Raw genomic sequence first — 16,888 nt, 5'->3', positions numbered from 1 at the left:
TGCTATGATACACAATTTAACTCATTATTTTTCTTCTTCCTTCATTAATCCGATTATATTAAAGCTGATGATACCTTACTGCATTAAAAAACAGCTTCAAATTTTTTAACGAATAGATCAATGCAGCTAAATTGGAATTTTTCGTTTTAGGAAAGCGTTTCGGAGACTACAACCAGCTAAATTTACATGTACGTATACAACCACAAACAACCACAACAACCACAAATATACGATAAGTCTATTTAGTCAGCAAAATAGTACTTTTTGTAGATTTCAGCCGGGAAATAGTTGGTCTGAATAACTCGGATTAACCAACTCGAAAGAACGGATTAACCAGCAATTTTTTTGTCATTATTTTTTTTCATTTTTATCATTTGTTTGCTAAAGTCGTTAACAAAACTGTCATCGAGTTTAAAGTGGTAGACAATAGTAGCCAGAGTTTCAGCGAATCTTTAGCAGCTTTTATTTGTTTAAATTTTTTAATCTTTTTGCCTCACTATCTTACCCTACTGGTCTCTCATAAGATGAGCAGCCATTTATTTTAGTAGCTAAAATTTCTTTCCATCTCATCAATGTTTTTCGATAGCAAAAACTGGTTTTCATTGACCTAAATAAAATAGTATCTACAGCTTAAATGCTGTATTTTTTAATAGTCGACATATTTGTGAAACTATTCCAGTCTTTTTAGCTAATGATTTTCAGTTGGTCTGCTGGTCTGCTCGGGAAATTTCGTTTTCATCCGTTTCAAGTTTTAAGAATATATTTTTGTTAATTCGAATATTCCGGTTTTATTATGAAAGCTTTCTTTTTGCTTCCTGGATTGTGGATCGAAATTTGCGTAGAATCAATTGCGAGAAGTAATGTCGATTAATAACAACATTCAGAGTTGTCCTTTTTGTAAATAATTGTGTATTTGGGGCATTGTTTTGTATAACACGGTTGGCAACATGTTTTCTCCGTGTAGAAAATTCTTATCGGAGCCGCGGCATAATTTTTATTTTCCATTGCGTTTCTTATTGCCGATTTTCAAAACATTCGCTCCCGGATTCTGTTGGTAGCAGGTATTTGTCCGGTTCATTGCGTCCTAGTTTTGAGAACTCCTGCAACATTGCCCCCCCCTCTCATTTTCTCTCGATTTTCAAAATTTACAGCAAAAGAGTTTAGGAAGTTTTTTTTTTACTACACCAAAGCAACTCTTTTTCAAGACACAGAACATCTCATTTTTGAATGTTTTCACATGACTGGTAGAAAGGAAAGTGCGTGAGATCTTGAAACGTGGGGGGGGGGGGGGGGGTTCTGGAACTGACGACAGATTCCCATCAATTTCCATTACTGTCTTCTTGACAACATTCTAGGCATGAGATTTCGTGCAAGTTTGCTCTCGAACGTAAAGATATCACAGGCTATGTTTATACATGTGTTCTTAATTACCCTTGTGAACTAAACTTAATTTCGAAAACTTGAGAGGATTAACAATTTTAGCTGCGAGAAACCGTGATTGTTTCTCTTACGAGTGAAAAAAAATCGGATTAAATATGTCTGACTGAATAACTAGAGCAAAAACATCGTCAATGTGAAAATACTGTTGAAATATTGCAAGTGTTTTTTAATGGGAAATATTATACACAGCCACCCCGTAGAGCACTCATTTATCCATATTCAACAATGTTGTCAAATAGACTCTAAAACAGGTGAAAAAAGGCTGAATCTTTTCTCGACACAATCATGAAGCTGGATCAGCTATCTCTCAAAGCACTGCTTTTCGTTGGAACCCTGGTCATCCTATCAAACGCCGAGGGACTTAATGAGCATCGACATAAACGACTATCAGAAGGTGCCGTATTTTATTATAATTACGGGAAAAATTCCCTGAAAACATCTTTGAGAGCAAAATGGGATCTGAGGGACTTCTCCGCGTATTTTGTTAGCAGTTAGGTTCTCTTTCAATTATCGCCAAATTAAAAAGTTGTTTGCATTAATCGAGCAATACATCGACACTGCTACTATATAAACCCACCGAAATAGCTTTTTAATGAGCAATGTTATGCGTTTTAAATCGTTGCTTAATCTGGAAAAAAAATTTTCCCGTTTTGATTGGATTTTATTGGAACTCAGTCGACAAATACCCATTGTAAATACCAAAAGCATTTGAACAGACGAGAAATATTTTTCCTTCTTTTTCCTCTCAAAGCCAAATCCGGGCGTCTCAGTTATCTATTCATGTCAAAGCGTTTCACTTGATGCAATTTTTCAGTTCCAATTATACCAAACGTCTGTCTCACATCTTGTTAGAAGGTTGAGAATGAACAAACTAATGTATATTGTGCACAAAATAAGCTTGACATTGGATAACATTAAGTTCTAGCGTATACTTGGATAAAGAGATGAAGCCTTGAGGAACAAGAATGAACAAGAGAATGGATTATAAGAGATGCCCAAGATCGAGAGTTTAAGACTAGCTAGGTTATTACACTACACCTTCAATTAAGAGATGCTGGTTGGAATCCAATACGGGTTCATTTTCACAGTACTTGCGCCTGCTTAGACCACCTAACACTTCTCAAATTGGTTAGAAGGTTCACAACATTCCCTAATGTAGAACTTAAGTCTCTTTAATAAAATATATTAATTTTTGAAAAATTTGAAATAGCTCTTATATCGTATCAATTTGAACGATATAATGAACGATATCAATTTGAAGTTATATAAATCAATTACGCAAAATGTTTTCCTCAAACAGGCTCAAGAATACAAAAATAGTACAGTGGTGAACGAAAAATGACCGCTAATGAATTGCTGACCTTGAACTTTAAAAACGTTTTTAGAAATGTGACTTTGTAAAGAAATGAATTGAGCTATTGCATTTTCTACCAATACGTTCTCAATGTAGAAAAAGCAAGTTTCAATACATTTTGCACTTTGAGGAAACAAAACTAATTTGAGCGACCCGGAGGTTGGTGGCAGAGCAAATCAGCGCTGAATCAGTCTAAAGACTTTCTGTTTTTTAGGATGACCAGTACTCTGTTCATGTCAGTATTAATGCTGGCCAGTCTGATTTTTGAGTAAATTTTATGTCATGAAAAATAATATGCTGACCTTAACTCCCGCCAACAAGGTCTGCTTTATAAGCGATTCGAACTTCCGCGTGGGTACTTTTAACATTTAACTTGCGTAGCAAGTCGTAACAACGTAACCACTGGGCTAAATGGGCTTTGTAGTAATTGCCTACAAACCAGTTTAAATATAAATAGTGTGTTTAGTACTATAGTAATTACTAGTTATAAGCTACAAAAGTATAACATTACTCTGCTCAGACTTAACTTTGGGGTTTGGGTAATTTTCAGACTATACTGGATAAGTTTAGCATGGGCGAACTCGATGACCTCACTTTAATCATAATGAAGTACTGCACATAAAGAAACTTAAAATATTCTGGAGATACAATGTTTCAGAACTAAATTAAGTTTTTACTCTTGAAATGTGCTCGTTCAGCGCTGAAAAGCTCTGCGACTCATGTCTGGGATGCAAATAGCGTATAACTTTGTTGCCCAATTTTTACTAGTAACTACTTGAGACCAAATTCAAACACTTAACCGTTCTTGTGAAAAATACTTTGGGTGAATGAAAAACCGCCAGTTGCTTTCTTAATCAACCAACAATTAGTATCGAAACGGACATTTGAAATTAATCACCAATCACGCTTTCATTTCGGTAACTAGGAACTCTAATGGAACTTTCGGCTAGTTCCAAAACAAGCTATGTGAAAAATGAAAGCACGTTTATCCTTTGAAGCAAATGAGAACTAAATTAGCCTAGTGTCGATCGTTCGCATACACGCTTGCAAAAATAATCTGAAAACATGGGTCGTGAAAAAGCGACAAAATTAAGTATGCATACTCTATTTTTCGGACATTGGCCACGCAAAGATGCTAAGTTTACGGTAACTGATGAGGAACACACCATGAATCAATGTACGAACGGCGCTCGTTAACCCATCCCACATCGCTTCCTACCAATTTCATTTAAAAAAGTGAGCAACGGTTGTTCCATCGATGTGAGCTAGGATAATAAAAAACAGTTGCTTGACTAACATCTAGTTCAGAAGGGTTTACCTGAAACTGTTTAGAAAAAGAGAAACTAAAGAGGAGGGAAACTGGCTCGGCTGGACACGGACAAAGAGAGTACTGTAACTGTCCCGATGGATACTTCAATTACCTACTCCAAAGATAAACAAAAATATCGGTGAAGGTTATCGTGGAATTATAGCCAAGTACATTCTTCATATTTTAATCATCACTCTTTGAGGTCCAAGGCAACTGAATTTTTGAATTAATCGCTGTCAAACTTGACTTCAGTAATGAAAAAAAAATTCACTGCAAAAACTTTTATATTTATGCTGAGAACGCCCCTTTTTGAGAACAGTGCTGAGAACGATTTGTTTAGAAAAGATAGCTGGCACTGTGGCAACGGTCTTTCTCTGTTATGCACTTCAAAAAACTATGTAATTCTAAAGGTTTGGTTAAATTACAAATGATCTGTCGGTCTGGGGTTCAAACCTGCAGTCGCTGGGTGCTAGCTGACCAGATCTGCTGCGCCTACTACTGCCCCAACTATAAAGAATGTCAATTTATAAAATAACTTGAAAGACAATGTCACACTGCCAATTTGAAATTGGAGCTCTTCCGCGTGGGTCTGTGAAGAACAAGGAGGCTCTGTAATGTGGCTCTCAACTACCAAATGAGGAAGATATAGAAATAAACTTTCCGAAAATTCATATATCGTTTAACAGACAACTAAATGAAAAAATTAATGCTGGAATAGAGAACCGATGATACTTGCCATTTATGAGAGTACTGGACAAGCCAAACATAGAAGTCAAATAATAGCAAACATTAATTACGACTAAAAATCGATGTCTATATTTAAAAAAAACATTTAATAAAAAAACAAAATGGAATCAGATAAAACCTGAACTAAACAACTTAATTTGCACTACCTTATATAAGGCATGAGAACTGTCAATGGTAAGATTTGGTAACAGGTCGACAAAGAAGAGCAAAAAGGACAAAGTTCAAAAATAGGTTTCTATTTTTGAAAACAACCAATTTCAATTTGACCATCCAAACCGTATCGACTCGGCTCATTAAAGTTTAATTTATACATCATATGAAGCAATTGAGACCTGTCATTATACATGTCAGAAGACTACCGAAAGAATGGCAAAAACGAAAAAAAAATCAAAATTAACAAAAAAGCAAGCGTTAAAACCATAAGCTACTCATGAAAAACATTAAATATCTTCAATTGCGCATCTTCAGCGCCAATTGGGCCACCCATTAGTGTCAAGGAAACAAAAAAACTCAGAAATAGGCAAATACCCAAAAATCACTCTTAAAAACCATTAGTTGGAAATAAAGCAATTAAGAAATGTACATCATGGTCACTAGAAAGAGGACGCGACCTGTCCTTACAGAGATCAAGCTCCACCAAAATGACAGAAATAAGAAGCTCAAATATCCAGCGGTTTTTCTGAAAAAATTTTTGCAAAAATTCAAAAAAACCATAAACTCTCAATTGAAAATAAAGACAGACTATTTTGCATGTACGCAGGTAGTCAGTTGCGCTTGTTATTAGTGAGACCGAATAAAAAGATGGTAAAAAACGGACAGAACTCAAAATTTCATCAACAATTCAACGAAACCACACTGTTGAAGCCATTAAAATTATAAGACATTGAAAAGCGTTGAAAACTTTAAATTGACAAACAGGATTTTTTTTGCTTGAGTCTCCTCTTCTATGCACCCTGCACTTAAATAGGCTTTCTTTGCAAAGGGTCTTTGTGAAAACGGTAAAAAGAAGAACAAAAAATTTCGATCAGTTTCAAAATCTTACGTATTTTTTATGAAAACACGTTTTGTAGCTCTAAAGATGTCAGTTAGAACATAGCCAACACAGCAAATATTGTTCAGAGAACCAGAAAAAAAATCAGCCCTGTCATTAAGAAACGACATTGCTTGTGAAAAACGTGAACAAAAATAGGAAAGAAAAAAATATTTTCTCTAAAATAATTACAAATTTTTTAAAACCCTGAGCGTTCAATTAAAATCAGTAAATGGATATATTTAAACATTCAAAGATGCAATTAAGGTTTTGGCTGTCAACAATTCACTGAAATTTTTCCAAATGCTCTTTCCATGCCAGCTCAAGCTGTTTGCAATGTGACAAATTGAAAAAGGAAAAATATAGCCTCAAGATAGGCAACTGTGCAAAAAACACAAAAATTTTGTAACTAACCATTGGATAAAAATGATGAACCATTATAAAGAGCGTTTTGTAATCCACATGGTATAAGTTAATAAGTTTTGCCCTGTATATGTTGAGACTAAGTAAAATGTGGCCGGAAATATAATACAAAATTTGCAAACTTCAAAACTTCACGGCTTTTTATTTAAGCAAATTTATTCAAAATCTCTGGCGTAATTAGGAGGTTCAAGGTATAATTCATGAAGCTGCGAAAAAATGACAAATGAAGGCAAAACGAAAGAAATCAATCAAAGTTTACGAAGCCACATTGTCAAAGCAAAAAAAAATTACGAGCATTTTTCTGAATGCTTTATATCAATCCGTTGTCCTCACTTCGTTGCCTGCGGGATCTGTCATTAAGTGGTCCTTCATTCGAAATCCTTCTCGTGAGTATTGAACATAAAATTAACAAATCTCAAAAAAATTTTCAATAGAGACCGCGCATCCAATATTATCCGAATAATTGTTGATTGTTAGAGTACAAGGTTAGTCCAAACATAGCCCAATTTCTCTGTCTGTCTAACAAAAACACCTATTTATTCCACGCGTTTGCAAGAAAATTAATTAGCAAATGAAATTTTTCCATAAACCAAAACCAAATGATTCATTTTGTATAAAAATTAAGTTAAATTTTCAAAAAACCGGCAAAGTTTTAATTCCGCGGAAGTCCTATAGGAAACAAAAGTACAACCCAACTTTTTTGAACTTTCAAAACTGCGACAGTGGATGTTATGTCTCTACTGCCGGTAAAAGTATATCCAATAACCTTTTATTTAAAAATGTTACCGAAATTTAACTTTAAAAAATTTTTGTCGAAAAATATGGAAAATGTGAATATAAACAATTGAACGATAAGTTACTGTAAAAAAACGCAAAAAATCAAGAAAATCTTTATAACTCCATGACTTAAGCTGGACGGGCTTTGAAATGACACAAGTTTCAACGCTCTACGATGAATATATCGCTCGGCCAAAATTGACTGAACAAAAAAAGCATTTGATTATGTAGTTCCTCCACCACAAGTGGGTTGGAACAAACAAATAAAGAGTTAAATTTGGTATCATAGCAATGCATAATCTGACAGAGAAAAAATTGTCATATAAGCGTTCGTATCGATAAAGCAAAGTTCACTCAACATTATCAAAAATGGTCTGAGGAAGAACTAATTTAGTCCAATTTTTAAATTATCCAAATAAGAAGAAAGATGGTAAAAAACGGACAGAACTCAAAATTTCATCAACAATTCAACGAAACCACACTGTTGAAGCCATTAAAACTATAAGACTTTGGAAAGCGTTGAAAAATTTAAATTGACAAACAGGAATTTTTTTGCTTGGGTCTCCTTTGCTATGCTCCTTTAACTTAAAAAGGCTTTCTTTGCAAAGGGTCTTTGTGAAAACGGTAAAAAAAAGAACAACAAGTTTTGATTTGTATCAAAATCTCACGTAGTTTTTATGAAAACACATTTTGTAGCTCTAAAGCTGTTAGTAAAAACATAGCCAACACAGCAAATATTGATCAGAGAAGCAGATAAAAAATCAGCCCTGTCATTAATGAAACGACAATGCTTGTCAAAAACGTGAACAAAAATAGGACAAAAGATATTTTCTCTAAAAAAATTACAAATTTTTTAAAACACTGAGCGATCAATTAAAATCAGTAAATGGATACATTTAAACATTCAAAGATGCCATTAAGGTTTTGGCTGTCAACAATATGGCGGACAACAACAAAAAGAACGATAATTTGAAGAAAAATTGAAAAGAAATTCTAAACTGTGCGAGAGAACAGTTTTGCGGCCATTAAAGCTGTAAGCTATTCGCTGAAATCTTTCCAAATGCTCTTTCCATGCCAGCTCAAGCTATTTGCAATGTGACAAACTGAAAAAGGAAAAATACAGCCTCAAGATAGGCAAATGTGCAAAAAACACAAAAATTTTGTAACTAACCATTAGATAATAATGATGAACCATTATAAAGAGCATTTTGTAATCCACATGGTATAAGTTATTAATTTTTGTCCTGTATATGTTGAGACTAAGTTAAATGTGGCCGGATATATAATACAAAATTAGCAAAATTCAAAACTTCACGGACTTTTTATATAAGCAAATTAATTCAAAATCTCTGGCGTAATTAGGAGGTTCAAGGTATAATTCATGAAGCTGCAAAAAAATGACAAATGAAGGCAAAACGAAAGAAATCAATCAAAGTTTACGAAGCCACATTGTCAAAGCAAAAAAAAAATTACGAGCATTTTTCTGAATGCTTTATATCAATCCGTTGTCCTCACTTCGTTGCTTGCGAGATCTGTCATTAAATGGTCCTTCATTTGAAATCCTTCTCGTGAGTATTGAACATAAAATTAACAAATCTTACAAAAATTTTCAAAAGAGACCGCGCATCCAATATTATCCGAATAATTGTTGATTGTTAGAGTACAAGGTTAGTCCAAACATAGCCCAATTTCTCTGTCTGTCTAATAAAAACACCTAATTATTCCACGCGTTTGCAAGAAAGTTAATTAGCAAATGAAATTTTTCCATAAACTAAAACCAAATGATTCATTTTGTATAAAAATTAAGTTAAATTTTCAAAAAACCGGCAAAGTTTTAATTCCGCGGAACTCCTATAGGAAACAAAAGTGCAACCCAACTTTTTTGAATTTTCAAAACTGCGACAGTTGATGTTATGTCTCTACTTCCGGTAAAAGTATATCCAATAACCTTATATTTAAAAATGTTACCGAAATTTAACTTTAAAAAATTTTTGTCGAAAAATATGGAAAATGTGAATATAAACAATTGAACGACAAGTCACTGTCAAAAAACGCAAAAAATCAAGAAAATCTTTATAACTCAATATTTTACACTGGACGGGCTTTGTAATGACACAAGTTTCAACGCTCTACGATGAATATATCGCTCGGCCAAAATTGACTGAACAAAAAAAGCATTTGATTATGTAGTTCCTCCACCACAAGTGGGTTGGAACAAACAAATAAAGAGTTAAATTTGTTATCATAGCAATGCATTGTCTGACAGAGAAAAAATTGTCATATAAGCGTTCGTATCGATAAAGAAAAGTTCCCTCAACATTATCAAAAAAGGTCTGAGGAAAAACTAATTTAGTCCAATTTTTAAATCTATCCAAATAAGAAGAAAAATGTCAAGAGATAAATCGGTAAAATAACTACAGAACTAAAGCGATGGTTGACGCTTGTAACACTATGGATTGCACCGCAAAGGAGGCTGCAGTGTGCGTTAATGATTACCCCGCGCACTGGTTTTTCTACCAGTGCTTTTTGATACCCATGAAGACACTAATCAACGACTACTTAAAGTTTGATCAAAAATTAGCTGCTGACGTCTAACCATTACTTTGTGAGGGATGGTTTCTTTTGCTCAAAACAATTACTTATCTAAACAAAATTTTAGGACATTATTGTGTTGATAAAAACGGATTAATTCAAAGCAGCGATAACATGTTCTCTCAACTCTTCTGGGAAGTGATTCTACAAACGCAAGTGGTCCTAAAAACCTAGATTGTGTGTTTGTTTTAACAATTAGTTAAGGTATTGTCATGGCTTATTGTTCCTACATTGTTTTGAAAAAAAAGAAGAACTTCTAGGCAAGCCATACATTTTTTGCTCAGACATCTTTTTTGATTTTATTGAGTGCATCTAGGCTAGCATATGTGCTGTCAACTTGAAGTGGGACAAAATAGCTGATTAGGAGCCGTTTTTGATTGAATGAAGTGTGAATTCAAGAAATGTAGCAAATACCTAATCCAAAGGACTCGAATGAAAACAATTGACAATCCTCCTATGTCTTAAAAAGTAAATCCACTAATATTGCAATTAGAAAAAATTAAAATTTTTTTAACACGGACAATTTTTGGTCAAAAAATACAGCAAATGTGGATAGAAAGAACAGAATTCTGTCTTCTATTCAGAAAACTTTAAATTTCCATAACTCACTGTAAAAAACAAAAAAATAAAAAAAGTTTTTTATTCAATGATCTACGCTAGACGGGCTTAATCTCAACCAGTCTCAACTCACTACGATGATTATTTGGATCGGCCAACTTTGACTGAACTGAAAAGAACCCATTTGAATATATAGTACCCTCCCCCAAGTGGGTCGGAACAAAAATTTGGAATGCAAACACAGAGAAAGAGAGAAAACACTTTATTAGTACAATTAAGCAATATATGTGCAAACAAGTACAGACTTCCATACAGGCACATAATCTTAGGATCAGCAAACTTTATTTCAAAAAACGAAAGGTTTTTCTCTGCTCAGGTTTTTTCACAAAAGACTTTAACTGGACTCAAAAAGACCTTAGCTCGACCCATTAAAAGAACTTGATCAACTCTAATGAAATTTTGCTGATATTGGACAGAAGACTGGCCCAATAGTTGAAATGAGGCGTTGCTTAACATTCCAACAGCAAAAGTCGAAAAATGGTATTTTTTTGAAGTTGTTCTGACAGACTTTTTTTACCGCTACTGCAATTTTTCTGCGAATGTTTTTCCTCTCTTGCTCGAAATCAGGGATAGGTCCAGTTTAACGCCTAGATACCAAATTGTTTCACATTTTTCAATTTTTACTCCTTTTACTTTACTTTCGTCATTCATAGGGATACATTTGTTCCTGGTGTGATGCTTGCAGATAAAAAAATACAGTCAATTTTTTTACGGTAAGTGATGGTCTAAATCAAAATAACATTTAAGCATCAGGGTTCGTGCTCTCAACATGTTTTGGCAATATCAAGATTTTTGATGTTAGTATATTTAATGGTGCCAACATCATATTTGACGATATTACAATCTTCATGAGTACTTGATTGGATGTCATTTATATGAAGCGGAAATAGTAAAGGGCCAAGAATTGTAACCTGGAGCACTTCCTGTTTTATAGTTATCGTTACGAGAGTGTAATTTTTAGTTTTACACGTTGTTGTCGAGAGCGTAATTTTAATTTTACACCTTGTTTTAGTTTTACACCTTGTTATTAAAAAAATTAACAATATTCAGCAAATTTTGGTCAAAAAACGGAAACTGTGAATAAAAACAGCTGAATATCATCTTCCATTCACTAAAGTTTACATCTTGATAACTGACTGTAAAAAAAAACGAAACAAAAAAAACTACTTTTTAATTCCATTTTCTACGCTGGACGGCTTCTTAATTCGCTCGGCATAATTGACTGAACAAAAAACCATTTAGTATATAGTCGTTCCCTGCACAAGTGGTCGGTACAAAAAATTAAAGAGTTAAAATGGGTATCATAGTATTGAGTAATCTGACAGCCAACAAAACGTCTTATGAGAGTCCATATGCATAAAGCAAAGTTCACTCAACATAATCAAAGAAAGGTCTGAGCAAAAACTAAGTTGGGCCACATTTTGCATCAATCCAAATAAGAAGAGATGGATCAAGAAAAATATCTGTAAAAACTCCAAAACTAAAGTGATGGTTGACGCTAGTAATATTATGGATTGTACCTTAATGCAGGTTGGGGTGCGCATTACGAATTACCCAACGCACTGGTTTTGTACAAGGCTGTTTTTATGCACATGAAAACACCATTCAACGAATACTTAAAATCTGATCAATGATTAGCTGCTGAATCCTAACCATTAGCTTGCGCGAAGGATTGTTTCTTTTGCTCAAAACAATTAATTACTTAACATAATATCTAGACATTATTGTTTTGAATAAAAACGGAGTACTTCATAGCAGCGATAATATGCTCTCTCAACTGAGCAGAAAAGGAGCTTCTGATCCAGAGAGTGGATATTATCCCTTGAACCGCAAGTGATCTTAAATGTGATCCTAAAAACCACACGTGTGTTTGTTTTAACAAGTAGTTAAGGTGTGGCCATGGCTTCCTGTTCCCATATTTTTGGAAAAAGGGAAGACTTTTAAAGCAAAAACCGCATTTTTTGGTCAGACAATTTTCTGGACTTTATTGAGGCATCCCAGGCCAGCATATGTGGCATCAACTTGAAACTCTCTGCATCTACAATTAATTCGAAGGATAATCTTTAGGAAATTTGGTCTTTTTGGAAAAAAATTGTCATTTTCTACCTACAGTTTTAGGTCATTTGGACAAATTTTTGATCAGATTTCGCTAAAATTTTGGGCAAAATTTTATCGTTTGCGACAACTGGCGTTTTTTAGGGCAAAACAAGTATCTTATCGTTTTGTCAATATTTCAATTTAATAAAGAAAACCAAAAATACGCGTTTTTTATGAAAGCCTATTTTACGATTTTATGAACAAAAACAACAGAATTCCGTTTTCTATTCGCAATACTTTAAACCTCGATAACTCACAGAAAATGAAAATAAAAAAACCTTTTTAATTCAATATTCTACGCTGAACGGGCTTTTTACTGATACCAGTCTCACTTCTCTACGGTGAATATATCATTCGGCCAAAATTAACGGAATAAAAAAGACTTTTGAGTATCTATTACCCCCCAAGCGGGTCGGAACAAAAATTTGGAATGATCCCACAGGGAGAGAGAGAGAGAGAGAGAGAAAGATAGAAAGCCGTTTATTACAACATTAAGGCCACTTATGTGCAGACAACAACGGAATTGCATACATTTAAAATAATTTAGGACCAGCAAATTTTATTTCAAAAAATTAAGAATTCTGAAAAGTTACACAAATGACGTTCAATACGGAATTCCTTCCAGCTACAATTCATTGCAAGACTAATAAGCTGTTCAACAAAAATTTGATAAGATTGGTTATTTAAAAGCTTACAAAGCTAGTGCGTGATAGGTTTTTTAACTTCAGCGATAAAGGTTTAATCATTCTATTATGCAATAGTTTTTTAGAAAAACGATTCAGAGGTAAGGCATACATTAGGCGTCCTTTGAAAAGTTATGTTACCTATTCTGATCTGTTTTTTAGTTTGTGTCAGGAACGACTACGCTTCTGAAAGCTAGCAGTGACCTTTACAGTGTTTGCAAAAACAATAAATGCAGCTCTTCTCAGTTTGAATTGTGACTTGTGAGAATTTTCTGTTTTTTTTTTCAAGTTGTTGTTAGCTATGTAGCTGCTTTGCATTCAACAGCTGCTGAAATCCTAATTTTAAAGTTTTTCTAACGTACCAAGGAGACTTTTGCTTATATTGCACAGAAGACTGCTTATAGTTCAAATAAGACGTTACTTAAGAATCCAACAGCAAAAGTCGCGTACTTAATAGTATTCGCTTTGAAATTGTTCTGACAGATTTTCGTTATTGCTACTGAAATCGTCCTGATAATGTGTTTCATCTCTTGTCGGAAATTGAGGGATGGGTCCAGTTTAACGCCTAGATACCACACTGTTTTACTTTTTTCAATTTTTAATCCATTTAGTTCAATTTTGTCAAGTTTACGGATATATGTTTTCCTTTTGTGATGCTTGCAGATGATCATATAGATCATATTTTTACGGGATAGTCTATGTAATAACATTTTAGCATCAGCGTCTCTGCTCCCAGTGTGCAATATCAAGATTTTCGATTTTAGTTTATTTAATCGTGTCATCAGCATATGTGACAATATTACAATCTTCATAAATACTTCAGTGGATGTCAACTGTATGAAGCAGAAATAGTAAAGGCCAAAGCATTGTATCATGGAGCACTCCCCGATTTATAGCCTGTTTTATGAGTCCGGGATTGTAATTTAGTTCTACAGGTTGGCGTCGATTTCTCTGAAATGACGGCAATAAAGCTACTGTGTTTTTCATCTTCAAGAAAGTCAGTTTTTCAATTTTTGTTAAATAAATATGTGTTTTTCAGTCAAATTATTTAGAAAGACCTAAAAAACGTTGCGAAAAATTGATTTTTACCCATCAGACTAAGCAAAACCTCTTTTGTAGATAAAAGATCATCAATAGTGGAGAAACCTTCTCCAAAGACAAATTCTTCGGCGTATAAAGTTTAGAATTTCTCTAGATGATCAACTATCTGCGTTGATAGTAAAAGCTCAATTTTTCTTCGAAAATTGGGGTAATTGAGATAGGTCTAAGGTAAACTTTTTTCGAAGTGTCTCCTTGCTCCAAAACAGGTTTTACATTTGCAAGCTTTAACAAGATTAGAAGGTTTGATTCCTAATTGAAGTGTTTCTCAATTACATTAACATTTGATGTGTTTCAGTTTTTACGTGAAGTACTTCCCACGAAGGAATGTTCGGAGGTCTAGATGAATTTTCTTTTTTTTCTAATGACATCAAGAGATTCTTTCTTTGCAACAAACCAAAAAGAATATTGTTTCGCAGCCGGTTCTGTTCCTCCTTTCACTTTTTCTTCTCTAGGATAAACGAAGCCGCCAATTTTTCCCCAAAATTGAAATGATAGATTAGGAGAATTAAACGAATTTCTCAAGACATGTATTTCCTTCGAAATTCCCAAACAGTTTCTGATCTTTTTCGTAAAGTCCCATCTATTTATCTCAGGGTTGAGGTTGTTGAATCAAGCTACTACGTTGTGTTTGACTCAATGTTTGTGGTATTTGCGGAAAGACATCGCAAATTTTGAAAATAGTGTAATCGATTTATGAAAGATTTTGTTGAAATTTTGACATGCTTTGCTTTTACCGGTTTAAAATTGTCGGTTTTAATCTGTTCTTTTATACGATTTCAGCTGAAATGTCTCTTTGTTTTTCGTTTATCTCCTAACAAAAGGGGGACGGTCAGGGACAACTTGTTCCATTAGGATTTCAGGCCGTCTCCGTTTTCTTTTAACGCTGCTGCCTCATAGATTAACCACTAGACAGTTGTTTCAGGGGAAGTTGGTAAGCTACTTCCTTGAAAGATGTTATATCATATAGTAAATTTGTAATCGCAGAAGATCTTGCAGAAAAACATTTGAGGATGACAACTGTACATCAGTAAGATAACAGTTCACAATATTAACATGTGATTTTTTAGAATCAATAAGACTTGAATTATTAGAATTTCATGTAGAAATGCAGTTTTTTATAAGCAACATACCGGATGGGAGACGAACTGACCCAAATTTTTCACGTTTGATTGTTTTCAACAGGTTGATGTTTAGATCTGCCATCAAATTTTCTTATCATCTGCACTTGCATTGTCTAACAATCTATAAACTCATCACAATGAGATTTTTGAGCAATTTGTAGAAGGCAAATCTTTTTTGGTTTTCTCTGAATTGGTGATTCCCTTAATTCAACCCGAAATTCTTCAGAAAAATGTTTATCATTTAAAAAAGATCCTTTTATTCAAACACTCTAACGATTTAGAAGTTAAATTATATGACCGCCTCCTCTTTTTCTTCGAGATTGGTCCTATTTTTCCCTAACAGTTAAAAAGCCAACCTAAAATCAAATATTTTGGTTGTTTTTTGCTATTAGGCACGTTGCAGTGAGTCCAATAAATGTTGAAAGACCACGATTTTTGATTAACTGTTTTATCTCATCATATTTATTCACCACACTTTGAGTATTGATGAAGAAACTGCTCAAACAGTTTTGGCTCCATTGGATAGTCCTTTTGATAAACTCATAGCTAACTGGTGGCCCCTGATCTTTCTCAATATCTCCCAATTTGGGAATGAGGGGCGCGTATAGGTGCCAATACAAATGTTCCTAAAATTTTCCAAGTCTGAACTCAGAAGTTTTGTAATTTAAAGTATTCGGAAAAAATGAATGGTTGGCTGGAAGGACTCGTGCATTCAAGTCGTCAGTTTTAAGTTTTTAGGATAAAGCAAAGGTAAGCAAGTGAACGGAATATGGGAATTTAAAGTAACTCAATTATTTGCCCCAGAAATTCAGAAAATTTTTTATTGAAATTAAAAGGGACGACAGTTTTGTGCATCCTTGAACACATTGTTGGAATGCGCTGGTTGAACGGCTGTGAATTGTTTGTCTGCAATGGGCGTAGAATTGATGTGGGCCATAATGATAAGAATATCGGTTGGGATATATGTGTTCGTTCATGAAATTACTCCTGCTCAATTTTTTTGTTTCTTTTACAAGACCAGGTAGTCGATCTGAGTATGATAGGAGAGATACAGTGCAATTTGTCAAAAAATTTACCACAGTCAATAATAAAACGTAAGTTTCCAACAAAAATTTTATCAGCGTCATTTATGTTCACTACTTAATCACATTGTTTGATTACTATAGCATGTTTAGATGAGAGCAGACATCTTTCGGAAACAAATTGTACTCCTTCATTTTAAAGTTAGGAGCAAATTTTTTGGTGAGGGTTTAAAAGGAAGCACTTTACATAGAAAAATTCGGTTTGGATTAAGCTTTTTGTCACATACTTTGTATAGGGTACTAAAGTCATTTAAAAAAATGAGTTTTTATGTTATTCTCCTTACTCTTATTTATTGCATTATCGCCCTCATGAATAGTGATAGAATTGAGAGAAGAGTTTTGGTTTTGTTTTAGACTGCTGTTGTGTATATGTATATATATATATATATATATTATATATATATATATAAATATATATATATATATATATATATATATATATATATATATTTATATATATATATATATATATATATATATATATATATATATATATATATATATATATATATAT

This window comes from Convolutriloba macropyga, chromosome 15 (genome assembly GCF_964194025.1).
Source record: "Convolutriloba macropyga chromosome 15, txConMacr16.3, whole genome shotgun sequence".
Lineage (NCBI taxonomy): Eukaryota > Metazoa > Xenacoelomorpha > Acoela > Convolutidae > Convolutriloba > Convolutriloba macropyga.
The sequence above is the reverse complement of the archived record's forward strand: the minus strand, read 5'-3'. Positions refer to the sequence as shown.